The sequence below is a fragment of the Protopterus annectens genome, chromosome 14.part0, assembly GCF_019279795.1.
Source record: "Protopterus annectens isolate FY-2018-M chromosome 14.part0, PAN1.0, whole genome shotgun sequence".
NCBI lineage: Eukaryota > Metazoa > Chordata > Ceratodontiformes > Protopteridae > Protopterus > Protopterus annectens.
The window spans coordinates 313,962,233-313,978,145 of NC_056748.1; positions in this window are offsets into that span (position 1 = coordinate 313,962,233).

Here is a 15,913-nt window from a genome sequence, read left to right on the forward strand (position 1 = left end):
GGCTGCCAAACAGTAATTAAGAGAAAATGGAAATCAAAGTCTAAACCAGCCGTACTAGAAGTAGTGAATATAGTAACGGAGATAAAAGAACTGGAAGTGGGATCTGTAGAAATGGGTGGAGCAAATTAAATAGAAAAGAATGAGAACTGTGGGAACAATATATATATATATATATATATATATATATATATATATATTGTTTTGGAGGATGAATGAGGTTTAAGGGAAGGTAGGAACCGAATGAGCAATGTAGTATTTGACAATGACTGTATAGAAGATTATATGTGATGTATAATGTTTGTAACTGAAAATGTCAATATGGTTTGTTTTCATTTATATAAATGCATGATTACCTATTTTAGAAGTAGTAATAAAGATATTTCTTGCTTAAAAATGAATAAGCAATCTACAGTTAATCCATACTTGAAAAAATAATTGCAAATAAAACTAATTATACTTAAAAAAATCAAAGGGGGATATTCCAGGGTGATTCTTTTTCACCACTGCTGTTTTGTATTGCCCTTAACCAATTAAGCTGTCTACTTTATAGATTAGATCTTTATTATAATTTGGCTCCCAGAAAACATTGAAGTGTAAACACTTCCCATCTTTTTGTGAATGATTTAAAACTGTATAGTTTATCAGATGAGTTGAAAGCACAATTTCAAGTCATTAAAACTTTCTTAGATGATATAAGAATGTCATTTGGTCTTGATAAATGTGCAAAAGCAATAGTTAAAGCAGGAAATCCGCAGCACCATGAACATAGTCTGGGACAGGAATGTGATATAAAGGGACTTGTGCAGGAAGGAGTGTATAAATATTTGGTAATTGATGGATTGGCAATAAAACATGATCAAATGCTAATAAAACCTGGTAAATACTTCAGGAGACTAAAACTAATATTGAAAACAGCCCTCACACCTAGGAACAAAGTCCAAGCTATAAACCAATTTGCTCTTCCTGTTTTAATTTACAGTTTTAATTTACAGTTTTGGTGTGATTAACTGGCTCCAAAAGGTATTGGATTAGTTGTCAGAAAAATGCTTCATGCTTATGAAATAATATATAAAAATCAGTGCACTCCAAGATTATATATTCCTCGATATTCTTCCATTTCACTGTTGCAGTATTTCTTACAGTAAGGATCTCCTGCCAAGGGCGACCCAACATCTAGCCAGTATATACCAAAGCCGTACCTCACACATATGCTCCCCGCATATAGCATAGAGTGTAAAGGTCACGTCCAGACATACCATCCTCAGAATGTCTTTGCCTACAGTCCAAATGCCATCTTTGATCGTTGGTCTGAATGCCCGCTTTGTTTGCAAGTTCACCAAACCAGTGTCAGAAAGTACTCCATTGGGGTTGGGTTTTTATTATTTTTTTCCTTTTGTTTTTCTGCTTATGGGGTTCCCGTCATCCAGAAGAGGTAAATGCCAGTGTGGGAGACAGATTCCCCATAAAGATCATCATGAACAGTGTTTATTTTGTCTCGGTGCATTCCACAATCACAGATCTTCCATTTGTCAAGCTTTTGTCCCAAAGACTCTGCAGAGTCTGCTTTCCTCTTTGGTCTTAAATTTAGAGAATCAGTGTCTTACACTTTTAGCAAAAGAGACTATAGAAGGAACTCTGAGGGTCGGCCATCTGTGAAGAAGGTGGCCAAGAAATCTAGGTCTGATTCTCCTGCTGTACCCCCTCCACTGTGTGTCTCTCCAGTAGCTAGTGAAAGCATGGAGGATCACCAAACTCCTTCCATGGATTCCTCTGGCATGACTGCTTTGGAGGCTGGCATGGATTTGACCTCACACATGTCCCTGGAGACTTGTCAGAAATCCACCTTGGATGTTCAGGAGGAACCATGGCTGATTATTACTGAAGAACCTGTGGATGTTCCGCAGATTTTGGTTAGGGAGGAAGTACAGACTACCATTGTTGAATTCCATCTGGGGTCTGAGCTTTCTAAGTTTTACAATGCGGACATCCCATTGAAATAGAAACAAAAAACAAAATGTTTTTCCTGCTCCAGGGACCCTCAGAGTTAATGGCAAAATTTCACTCAGGAATTGTTTAATGGCCTTATGGCTTTGAAACCACCTCAAGGTGTTTCTGTTCCTGCTCCACCCTGGTCCTCTTTTCCCCTCAAAAGGCCTAGGGAACAGGATTCTGCTGAGTAAGTGGATTCAGATGAGGAATCTATTGCTTATTCTTCCCAGATTCCTTCTCCCTTAGACTATGGTTCTGAGGAGGAAGAGTCCATTAGTCATGACACTCTTTTTGAAGAAATTTTCTTTGGGACACAATTTCCAGAATGATGGAATTTTTTTAAATGGATTTGTGCCCAGGTTTCTGCAGTTCAGAAAAAGTATTACAAGTTTCTGCAAATGGACTTTCCTCTACCTTCTGCTGTTCTTCCTGTTTTGGCTGCCTTGTTGGATGCCATTTCTGCTGCTTCTCAGGCTCCAGATTCACAGAGTCTTTCCCCCCAAAAACATGATAGGTTTTATAGGGTGCTTGATGATTGCAAATTTCTCTATAAATGTCCTCCTGTGGTGTCTGGGGCATCTGACGAGCCATCTCAGTTACTGTCTTCTACTAAGTCACTTTCTTCTGATAACAACAGAAGCACTATAGAAAGGCTGGGTAAGAAGGTGTATCCCTCAGTTACCCTTGCTTTTTTAGGGCTGTCAGTTTTCAGACCCATATGACAAGACATTTTTTTCTCTTCTTTCTTAGGCCTGTCAGGTAATTTCTGACCTTCCTGATTCTGAGGGAAAGACATCTGCTCTTTCCTTGTTAGAGACTTTTCAGGTGGTTTACCATTCTATTAATTGCAGTTATGATGGAGCAGATTCTTCTTCTAGGGCTGTTCCTTTTGGTTTTGAGATGAGGAGATATTCCTGGCTTTGGTTTCATCCTTTGCCTGATGATATAAAGGCTGGGTTGATGAATGCTCCTCTAGATAACAAATACTTATTGGTGCAGCTGCTGTTGATTTATTTCTCTCTTCAGGAATAAGGACAAGGCTTTACAGGAATTAAAACATGTTTTTTATGTCTCCTGTTGATAAATTTCAAAGAAATTACCCTAATAAGCCAGCCTTTGTTCATAGAGTCTTCTCCTCCCAAGGGTAAAAAGAGCAGAAAGGGGCTCCGCATGCTAAAGCTACACAGACTCCTGTGACACACAAATCTCCTTTTTCTGACAAACCAGGTGCTGTCTGACTATCCTGTTCTTCTCAAGCACATTCATATTTCTCTTCATCTTTCCCTATCCCTTACAGTTTGGTTAAAGATTACATGGGATTCCTGGATTCTGTCAGTTATCTGCCTAGGATACTACATGGTTGGAAATCTCTTCCCCCTTTCATGGGCATTCCTCATCCCCCTCAGGAACAGTTGGCATTTTTTCCAGGGATGCTTTAGTATCTTTTGACTCTGGGAACTATTCAGGACATTCCAGTTTCTCAAAAGAGCCAGGGGTTTTACTCCAGAATGTTCTTGGTCACCAGGAAAGAAGGCACTTTTTTGAAGGTCCCTTCCTTTTGGATGTTGTCCCTTCAGACTTTGTTCCATCTGCTGCTTCCTTCAGCTTTTCTAGTGTCTCTGGATCTGAAGGATGCTTATCTTCATATCCCATTCACCCCCTTTTCAGGAAGTTTTTATATTTCTATGTTGCTTCCTGGCATTTTCAGTTCTCTGCTTTGCCCTTTCTACTGCCCCAAGTGTATTCACCAAATGCCTTGCCCCTGTGCTAACCTTTTGCAGGCTAAAGGGAATACAGATGTGAAGGCTGCCAGGCTAGCTAGCTAGAATTCTTTAGATAATTCTATGTCATTGTAAATATTAATATAATCCACATGTTTGTTCTCTTAAATGTAAGAAAACTGTATTAAATGTTGAACTTCAAAAATGTAACCACAGTGCACTTTGCTAGAACAAAGCTGATAAGTCAAGCATTGTATGACTGTTTGATCTCAAAACTCGGAGACAGTATGTCTGGGCTAAGGAATTCCTTCTATTATTTTGAGACCAGAGTTAATTGCTAGATTTTACATATATAATGTATTTTATTGCTGTGGCTTCCTGCAGGTGCACATTACAAAAAGAAATGTAAATTCTGAGTCTCTGATAGTCTGGGAAGCTAAATCAGAAGTGTCGAGAATGATGTACTCTAAAATGAATCAGCAGTGATGTATTATCACTTTAAAGACTTTCTCAGAGAGGGAGAATCAAAGCATTTTGCATTTTGTCTGAAGAACGTCCACTCACCAGCTTTTTGCCTTGTAAGTAGGGTATTTAGAAGAGTGACTTCTCTTAGAAATAGATAAAAAATAGTAAGTTGTGTCTAGCTGTTTTCTATATTTATGTCAGACTATTCTACCATATTATTTTAAGCATTTTCCTGTGATGTCTGAACTCTTGACTACCACTGTGTTGAATTGAGGAGATTTGTCTTGTTTTTATTTATTATTAAATATGTTTAATCATTTATTCTGTGTGTTTTGTTTAGAGATGATTTAAGCTCTTAGAGAGTACTTGCATGTATTTAGTGATACTGTACAAAGCCACTCCAATAGGACTTGCTGTTCTGGTCACACTTACTAATTGGATAATAATATTCCACTATCACATTGGATACCTTTTGGTAAGGGCCTTATTAGTACCTGATATTAGTGGTTGTTGGGAGGGATTACTACCTTATAGCCTAAACAAAAGGGGTATACCTAGTGAACCTGTGCCAGCCTTCCCCAGAGTGTCTGTGTGTTTGCATATAAATCATATCTCAAAGTGTGTGTGTGTGTGTGTGTGTGTCAGCTACTTAGGTAGGGACATGAAGCACTGGTTGGACAAGAGAGGGTGCTGCAGGTTTTAGCTTGACTACTAGGCTGAGACCTGTACCCTATAGCTCTGCCAGTGGGGAGTCTTATTGGAGATCTGGAGAGAAAGGGAGAAACCAGCCCCAGACTGACTGTGATCTCTGTGTGCTCTTAAGGGAAATTATACTTTATTGTGTATGTAGTTGTTATCCTTCCCAATGTGGACGCCCCTCACTTGTGCTAGTGGTGAGGATCGAGGCTCCTTGATTACTGGGCCAGTGCACAGGCATTACATATTAATTGATTGTCGAGTGGTGGGATATCCGCCCCACATATTGTTTGGCATTAGTGGGATATCCACATCAAATATTAATTGTTTGGTAGTGGTGAGTTAGCCACATCACATACTAATTGGCTTGTAGTGGTGTGGACATTGAATTCCTGTAGCTTGTGGACAGTGATCACTGAAGGTGTTTTTGTATTCTAAATCAGCCACGCAGTGAATATTCCGAGTTCAGATCACAATTGTTTTTATTTCTTTTGTTAGCTTAGTTAGTCAGGGAGAGCAGGCAAGCATGTCAGCAGAGGAGTCTGGCAAGTTGACACTGAGCCAGTTGGCTAAGATGTGCCAGACTAAAGGATTGAAGCATGGAAACCTAAGACAGACATGATTTCAGCTATAGTCACAGCTGCATCTGAAAACAGCAATCAGGAGGACTATCAGACTGGCCATGGAGGTGTACAACACTCAGAGAATGGACAGTTCAACCTTTTTGCAGAGGACGTAAAAATCCAACTGGAGCTAAAGAGACTTGAGTTGGAGGTCAGGCATTTGGAAACAGAAGCAGCAGAGAGACTGAGATGTCTACAGGCTGAGGAAAATGAGAAACTGCTATGCCTGGAAGCTGAGGAGAAGCAGAGGTAGAGACAGCATGGAAAAGAGATGCTGACTCTTTGCCATAGTCATGGAGGTAATGGGAAGGGAGTAGCCGGACCCCATGAGCACAGAAGGTCAGTAAATTTCTTCCGCAGTTTACAGAGGGGGATAATTTTGATACTTTCATTCATATGTTTTGAGAGGGTATGTAAACAGTACGATGTTGACCAAAGGCTCTGTGTACGGTTCCTGACCCCCTTATTCCATGGTAAAGCTGTAACTGTGTTGTCAAAGTTATCTGATCATGATTCTTTAAACTATAATGTTGTTAAGAATGGTCTGCTAGAATTTTTTAGCTATCACTTGAATCTTTTAGGAAAATATTTTGTGAGCATAGACGCAAGACAGATGAAAGAGTGTGTGAATATGTTACTGAACTGAGCACTTATTTTCATAGGTTGATTAGTGGACGTCAGTTCACCACTTTTGAAGGGCTGGCAGACCTTTTGATGAGGGAACAAGGCCTTAGCACTTTGCATGAGAACATGAGGATCTGGTTAGCTGATAGTCAATGTGGCACTTCATATGAGTTGGGGAAGAAGAGAGACTACTAACCAGCAGGGCATCACTGCACAGGAAAGGGACACCCTAGTACTGCTCATGGGTCTAAAGGACCCCATGGTAGGCAGCCCAGACTGCCCCAACATAATCTGCTAGTAGCAGGGAAAGCCACTAGTCCAGCTAAATATCCAGGACCTAGGGTTAAATGTTTTGAATGCAACAAGTGGGGCCATGTGACATACAGATGTCCGTAGAGGCAAGGTGGGGATCAAAAGTTGAGGAAGCCAGTAAGTGGGAAGGAAAAAATGCCAACAGTAGGTTGCCTTGAGACAACAAGGGTACCAAACTTTCATCTTGCAGATGTTCTGACAAGGAAGGATTTTGATGAGGCAATACCATGTGTTTATGCAGTTACACGCAGTCAGGCTTGGAGACATTGGCCTGGTAGCCTGTGGGAGACCCAGCCAGACCACATACTTGCAGCCAGGACTGGTGAGGTGGTTACTTCAGGGAGGGAGCTATTCTGTAGCAGTGAGACTGAAGGCGAGCCATAGCTGCTCGTGGGTACTGATAGTCCCTTGGGCAGAGTGACTGCAATGGTAGAGGTGTGTAGTAGTACCCAGGCTTATAGTGCGGCACCACTGTCAGAGGATGCCAGACGTCCTGTGGAAGGTGAGCTGGGAAGGGTTTCAAAGGGAGAGTTGAGATGGGCTCAGCACTCAGACCCTACATTACAAGGCCTGAGGAAGGTAGCCGAGGTACCTGTTTCTCAAGGGAAGGGGGATTCTGGATACTGGGAAAAAGGGTTACTGTATAGAGTGTGGACCCCTGAGGGAGGGCAAGAAGGTGAGAGGATACTACAGTTGATAGTGCCTAGCCTACCATCTGGTGCCTCTAGCCATAACCCATGATATTCACTTTACAGGTCATATGGGGATAAAACATACAAAGAAATGTATTATCTAGAACATCTATTGGCCTGGAATCTCCAGAGATGTAACAGGGTACTACAGGACCTGTGAGCAGTGCCAAAAGGTAGGCAAGGCAGGAGACTAGGTGAAAGCTCCTTTGATGCCTTTGCCTTTGATTAAGGAGCCATTTCAAAGGGTAGCTATGGATATTGTGCAGCCTCTGAGTACCCCAAGGTCCACAGAGAAAAGGTATATCCTAGTGGTAGTATATTATGCTACAAGATACCCTGAGTCAGTGGCTTTGTCCTCCATTGAGACAGAAAAGGTGCTAAATGCTTTGTTAGAGTTTTTCAGCAGGGTAGGTTTCCCAAAAGAAGTACTGACTGACAGAGGTGCCAATTTCATGTCATACCTGCTGGCTTGTCTGTGGAAGTACTATGGGGTGAAGCACCTGAAATCCACCCCTGCTGTCCCCAGACTAATGGTCTTGTCGAGAAGTTAAACTATACACTCAAGTCCATGCTATGGGCATTTACAGCCCAGTTTAAGAGGGAGTTGGACAAATATTTGCCCCATCTGTTTGCTTACAGAGAGGTTCCCCAGGAATCCATTGCTTTTTCACCCTTTGAGTTGCTGTATGGGCATAGGGTGAGCAGACCTCTAGATTTAATTTGAGATAAGTGGGAAGCTGAGTGTGAATCTCGTAAGGAGTCTTGTGACGTATGTCCTAAACCTCAGGACAAGGCTCAGGGAATGCATGGGCTTGGCCCAGGGGAACCTGGCAGAAGCCCAGCAGCAGAAACAGGTCTGGCATGACAGGTATGCTTGTGCTAGAGAGTATGCTGTAGAGCAGCAGATAATGGTTCTCATTCCTGTCAGACACAACAAGCTTGCAAGCAGCTTGGGAGGGACCCTACAAGGTGGTAAGAAAGGTAAGTGATGTTAATTACATGGTAGAACTGTTTGGCAGGAGCACAAATTGTACCATGTTAACATGATGAAACCTTAACATGATAGGGAGGCCCTTGTGCTGAGTATTTGCAGTGGATTGCAGGAGGAGTCTGAGGGAGATCTGGTGACTGATCTCCTCAGTGAGGCTTGGACAGACACCTCAGTGGAAGGGATAGCAGTGTCCCACCAAGTATCTCCTAGCTAGGTTTCTCCCTTTCTCTCCAGCTGTCCAATAAGACTCCCCACTGGCACAGCTATAGAGTACAGGTCTCAGCCTAGTGGACAAGCTAAAACCTCCAGCACCCTCTCTTTCCAACCAGTGCTTCGCTTCCCTGCCCGAGTAGCTGACACACACACACACAGTTTGAGATATGATTTATATGCAAACACACAGACACTCCTGAGGAAGGCTGGCACAGGTTCACTAGGTATGTCCCTTCTGCCTAAGCTGTAAGGTAGTACTCCTTGCCACCAACCACTAATATCAGCTGGTAATAAGGCCCTTACCAAAGGGTGTCCAATTTTACGGTGCAATATTATTATCCAATTATTGTGTGACCAGAATAGCAAGGCTTATTGGAATGGCTTTGTACAGTATCACTAAGTACAAGCAAGTACTCTCTAAGAACTTAAATTATCTCTACACAAAACAGCCACAGTTGAAAAGTTTAAAAATAGTTAATAATAAAAACACAAGGCAAATCTCCTCAATTCAACACAGTGCTAATCAAGAGTTCAGAGATCACAGGAAAATGCTTAAATAATAATGTAGAATAGTCTGACATAAATATAGAAAATAGCTAGACTAAATTTAGTATATTCTATTTCTAAGAAAAGTCACTGTTCTAAATAAATATCTTACAATGCAAAGAGCTAGTGAGTAGATGTTCTTCAGACAAAATCCAAAATGCTCTGATTCTTCCTGTCTGAGAAAGTCTTTAAAATGATAATACATCACTGCTGACTCATTTTAGATTACATTATTCTTGACACTTCTGATTTAGCTTCCCAGGCTAACAGAGACTCAGAATTTATATTTCTTTTTCTAATGTGCAACTGCAGGAAGCCACAGCAATAAAAGACATTATATATGTAAAATCTAGCAATTAACTATGGTCTCAAAACAATAGAAGGAATTCCTTAATCCAGTCACACTGTCTCTGAGTTTTGAGATCAGTTATACAATGCTTGACTTATCAGCTTTCTTCCAGCAGAGTGCACTGTGGTTACATTTTTGAAGTTCAACATTTGACACAGTTTTCTTACATTTAAGAGAACATGCCTGTGGATTATATTAATATGTGCAATGACACAGAATTATCTACAAAATTCTATTTATCTAGGCTGGCAGCCTTCACAATAGGTCTTTCCCTATTTAGACAATCTCCTTTTTCAAGCATCTTCTCCAGAGATTCTGCTGCAGCATCTTTACTTTGCCATTTCTGTTTTGCAAAGTCTAGGCTTCACCATAAATGTCCAAAATTCCTTTCTGACTCCCTCTCAGGATTATGTATTTCTCGGGTGTAAGATCCATATTGCTCCAATGCTGGTATCCCTGCCTCCCCCAAGGCCTTAACTCTCATCTCTTTCTTTCAATCCCTTCCTCTTCTGGCCTCAGTCACAGCCTGGGAGTTTCTGAGAGCTGTAGGTTTTATGGCTTCCACCGTTCCTATGCTCCCTTTTGCCAAGCTTCCCATGAGAAAACTTCAGTGATTTCTAAAGTCGGTTTGGCTTCAGCATTCTCATCCCCTCAACTTCTTAGTTCCTCTTCTTCCATGCCTCAGTCTGGAATTTCAATGGTGAATTTAGCAGTTGACTCTCAATCCAGGGCTCCTGTTTCAAACCCCTCTTTCATCTCAGGAGCTGTTTGCAAATGCTTCAGATGTGGGATGGGGAGAAACCTTCAGCTCTCTCAAGGTGCAGGGTCTTTGGTTATCTTAACAAAGGAAAGACCACACATTAGTGTCAGAGATGAGAGTTCTGCTAGCTGTTCAAGCAATTCACCCTCTTTTCTCCTCAGGGCCTCTCAAGATGTTTACAGACAGTACCACAGTGATATGGTATGCCAACAAGCAAGGGAGAGGGACAAGATCTTTCTTCCTATTCCAGTTGGCAATTCGTAACTAATTATCAAGTATTGCATGACATTTAAGGCAGTTTACATTCCCTCAGGTCAGAACATTGGGGCAGACTGTCTGAGCAGTTCCATAACAAATCCCCATGAGTGGATGCTTCCTAAGGTGTGTTTCTGAACATTGTCCACCAGTGGGGTATACCACAAGTGGATCTTTTTGCCTCCCCTGCGAACAGACAGCTTCCTCTTTTTTGTGCCAGAGTCCCAGGTCATCTGGGCTTGGAAGGTGGATGCTCTCCCCTTTTCTTGGAAGGGGATGTTTATTTCTGCCTTCCCTCACCTTCCTCTCATTCCAAAAGTCCTATTCAAAATACAACAGGATGCTCCCAAAATCATGCTTTTAACTCCCTCTTGGTCCAGACAGCATTGGTTCCCCCTTCTGCATTTACGTAAGGGCAGTTATTACAAGTTGCCTCAAAGGGTGGATCTACTCACACAAGACAAGGGATCTCTCATCCATCCCCACCTGTCCACTCTTCATCTGACATTGTGAGTGATAGGATTTTGATTCCATACAGACACCTTTTTTCTGAGGACATGCTTAGTGTCCTGCAGGAGGCCAGGAAGCCCACAACTAGGAAATCCTACTTCTCCAAATGGAGGAGGTTTTCTGTTTGGTATTTTTCCCATAACCTGGATCCACTTTCAGTGAATATTCCTTTGGTTCTACCTTATCTGTGTGAACTGCTCAATGCTGGGTTGACTTATTCTTCTGCTAAGGCCCACTTACCAACTATTTCTGCTTGTCTGCTTTTAGCACCTCCTTTAGCTTCTAGATTTTAGGCTAAACAGTTTCTTAAACATGTCTTTCATATTAGGCCTCCCAGGAAGCCTGTCTCTCCTCCCTGGGATCTTAGTTTTGTTTTGGAAAAATTGACTCGGGCGTCTTTTGAGCTTGCACCTTCAGCTTCCTTATAGCATTGTTCTTGGAAGAGTGTACTTTTGTCAGCCGTATCTTCTGTCAGACAGGTATCTGAGCTTCAAGCCCTTATGGCTTGTCCTCCTTTTTAGTGTTCCATAAGGACAGGGTGTCTGTTCATACTAATACTTTTATGCCCAAAGTGGTGAATGAGTTGTCTCTTAATCAGTCTATTCATTTGCCCAGATTTTCCCTTCTCCACAATTTGCTAGTGAAAAGGCACTGCACGCTTTGGATGTGCATGAACAACTCAGATTTTATTTGGATAAGACTTTTTGTAAATCTAATCAGCTCTTTTTTTCCTTTCATCCTAGATCCTTAGGATTGGCTGTTTCCAATCAAACTATTTCTTCTTGAATTTCTAAAGCCATTTTTTTTTGTTATTCCTTTCATGGCAAGAGCCTTTCTTCTTCTGATAAGGCTCATTCTGCTAGGGCTGTGGTTTCTTATGGTGATGTTTTCAAGAGTTTGGATACTAGCTCTATTCTTGAGACAGCTACCGGACTTTTCTGCATCATCATCATCTTCTTCTTCTTTCAGCTTTTTCTATTAGGGGTTGCCACAGTGGATCATCTGTTTCCATTTCTTACTGTCCTCTGCATCTTGCTCTGTCACACCAACCACCTGCATGTCTTCTCTCACCACATCCGTAAACCTTATCTTAGGTCTTCCTGCTTTCCTGTTACCTGTCAGCTTCATCTTTAGCATCTTTTTCCCAATATACTCCGCATCCCTCCTCAGCACATGTCCAAACCAACATAATCTTGCTTCTCTGGCTTTGTCTCCAAACCTTCCAACCTGGGCTGACCCTGTAATATTCCTGATCCTGTCCACCCTTGTCACACCCAGTGCAAATCTTAACATCTTTAACTCTGCCACATCCAGCTCTAACTCCTGCCTTTTTGTCAATGCCACTGTCTCCAACCCATGTAACATAGCTGGTCTCACTACCCTCTTGTAGACCTTCCCTTTCACTCTTACTGGTACTCGTCTGTCACAAATCACTCCGGACACTTCTCCACCCACTCCATCCTGCCTGTACTCTCTTCTTCACCTCTCTTCCACACTCACCATTACTTTGAACTATTAATCCCAAGTATTTAAACTCATCCACCTTTGCCACCTGTACTCCTTGCATCCTCACCATTCTTCTATCCTCCCTCTCATTCTCACACATATATTCTGTCTTAGTCCTGCTGACTTTCATTCTTCTTCTCTCTAGAGCATATCTCCATATCTCCAGGGTCTCCTCCAACCTGTTCCCTGCTCTCACTACAGATCACAATGTCATCTGCAAACATCATAGTCCACAGGGACTCCTGTCTTATCTCATCTGTCAACCTGTCCATCACCATTGCAAACAAGAAAGGGCTCAGAGCTGATCCTTGATATAATCCCACCTCCACCTTAAAAGCATCCATCACTCCCACAGCAGACCTCACTGCTGTCACACTACCCTCGTACATATCCTGTACCACTCTTACATACTTCTCTGACACTCCTGACTTCCTCATACAATACCACAACTCCTCTCTAGGCACCCTGTCATATGCTTTCTCGAAGTCTACAAAAACACAATGCAACTCCTTCTGACCTTCTCTGTACTTCCCCATCAACACTCAGAGCAAACATTGCATCTGTAGTGCTCTTTCCCGGCATGAAACCATACTGCTGATCACTAATCACCACGTCTTAACCTAGCTTCCACTACTCTTTCCCATAACTTTATGCTGTGACTGATCAATTTAATCTCTCTGTAGTTACTACAGCTCTGCACATCACCCTTATTCTTAAAAATCGGTACCAAAACACTTTTTCTCCATTCCTCAGGCATCCTGTCACTTTCCAAGATTTCATTAAACAATCTGGTTAAAATCTCCACTGCCATTTCACCTAAACATTTCCATGCTTCCACAGGTATGTCATCTGGGCCAACAGCCTTTCCATTCTTCATCCTCTTCATAGCTATCCTTACTTCCTCCTTGCTAATCCATTGCACTTCATGATTCACTATCCCCACATCATCCAACCTTCTCTCCCTCTCATTCTCTTCATTCATCAACCCCTCAAAGTACTCTTTCTATCTGCTCAACACACTCTCCTCGCTTGTGAGTATGTTTCCCTCATTATCCTTTATTACCTTTATCTGCTGCACACCTTTCCTAGCTCGGTCCCTCTGTCTAGCCAATCGGTACAGGTCCTTTTCTCCCTCCTTAGTGTCCAACCTTTCATACAACTCTTCATATGCCTTATCCTTAGCCTTCGCCACCTCTCTGTTTGCCATGCACATCATCTCCTTATACTCATGTCTACTTTCTTAATCTCTGACAATCCCAATTCTTCTTTGCCAACCTCTTTCTCTGTATACTCTCCTTTTCTGCATACATTTACCAATTACTATAAGTTGGATATGATATCCAGAGCTAGAGCTGGCTTTGCTAGGGCCATGCTTCATGGGTTCTTACAGAGCTCTGCTGGTTCTTCCTTCTCCTCCATCTCTTCTTCCTTAGCTTTTGCACTCCCTTTTGTAAGGAATACTGCAACAGTGAAATGGAACGACATAGTACAGTTGGACAACAACATACCATAATAGTAGATGTCCTTCTCTTCACCGTTAAAATATTCTCTTTCTCCCTCCTCCAACTGGTTCTTTTCTCTTCTGGATGTACTTGTTACCTCTTTACTCCTTGGACTGGTGTTCCTACTGAGTTCTGAGGAAGGTACATCCAGGCATCACCTTTATGCCCTACAGTATACGTGGGGAGCATACATGTGAAGTACGGCATACCTTAAATTAACCTAAAGGCTTTGGTATACTGGCAGGATGTAGGGCCACCCTTGGCAGGGAATCCCTATTGTAAGGAATACTGCAACAGTGAAAAGAAGGACATCTACCATTATGTTAAATTCTTACACAACTGTACTTTCTGAAGGAGATATGGGCCTCCTCAAAATTGATTACATGTATAGATCTACAATCGTGGGACTTTGTATACATTATATATCTGCTGACTTCACGAGATCCAAACATAGTGAAAGTTTTAAAACATGAGGACAAAAGTCTAATAACTTCTCTGCTTAGTTTAGCAGAAGCATATTGGTGTCAAGTGGGAAATGGAATCAAACCAGTAGTAGACAAGAATCAGGCAGCAAATGAATGAGCAAGAAAACAAAAGAAAGAATATAAGGAGACTGATCAGATGAGAAGGCAAGAAATGCAGAACAAGCATAAATATCGTGGTTAGTACAGAAAACTTGTGGAACAACCTCTCGATGATCAGTATTTGATGCAGAAATGGTTAAGGAGAGTGAATTTCAACCAAAAGATAAAAGGTTAATATTGGCAACCCAGGATAGTGGACTACGTTCATTTTGGTTTACAAAGTCTATTGTACATGCGGAAGAAACAGATGAATGCAGGTTCTCTAACATTGAACTGGAAACAGTCTCACCTCTGGTTATGTTTGTGATACACTAATGGCAGAGGGCCTGTAAACTGAAAGGCATAATAATGTGGCAGGACCGTTGCATTGGGGTTGTGCAAACATTACAATATTCAAGTAGCTGAGAAGCATTTGAAATATAATCTACAAAGCATTATAAAAAATGATGGTTTATCACATGGAATACCCATTACCAACTTTAGACAACAGATGCAAGAAAACTGGATATAGTACTCCACAAAAACAACAAAAAAAAAAGTTGCATCAGTCATTGCAATTGCTACACCCAGTGACTACAGTATCGTACTTGTAGAGAGATGCAGTTATAGAATACCAAGATTTGCAGGCAAGAATGAGGGCAATGTGGAAGAAGGATACCCAAAGAGTTTCAATAGTGGAGCAATGAGTCTCATGAAAATGACTTTACAGTCATACTTAGATATACTACCAGTACATGTAACTCCATATGAACTGCAGGAGGAGTCAATTTTGTGCACATTGTGGATGCTACAAAGAACACTTTTGGTAAACATCAAAGAATGAAGTAATAGTAATTTCATGACTTTAATCCTACCCTGTCTTAGGAATGGAGTCCATTCCCATCATGGTATTAGAAACCCAAAAGACTTGGAGAAATTAAACCATGCAAAGACAGGTGTGTGGGGGGGTGAGGGTGGTCTGAAATGCACTCAGACAATGTATCTGATATGTCATATTACTGTAGTGCCTTCACTTACTGTCTAGGTAGCCTTTTTTTCATTTCTGCATTTAGGAAAAGGTGTTATAGATGACTTGTATGCCAGATGTCTGTATTACACCTGACCTGCTGCTGTTGTGAGCATATGCCAGGTGGGCTTTTATTGCCACATGAATGTAATCTGTGACACTAAGTATTTCAGGAAGGTGGGTGTTAACATGCAAGCCAGGCATGGTAATGACTGGTTTCCTTGGTGTGCTGAGAAAGCAGGTATACTTGAACATACATGGGGATAGTGTATTGAAAAAATTAATTGCGTATTTTACAGTCTGAAGCCTGTGCTAAACCCAAGTTACTCCGTTTATCTCTGGAAGGTCCCTGTAACTAGTGTAGCAGAAACTACATGTCTTGGTGTTCACTGTTAACAGAATGGCCACAAATTTCTCCCAGTCCTGTTTGTAGGCCATACATGCCAACCAATGCCTTTATAATCTCTCTTTTCACATAAAAATGGTCCATCAGTTGCTGGTATGTTAGCTGTTTGGATGCAGTACATTACTTTTGCCATTTTTGTTTTTCCTCCTGCTTTGCTTTGTGT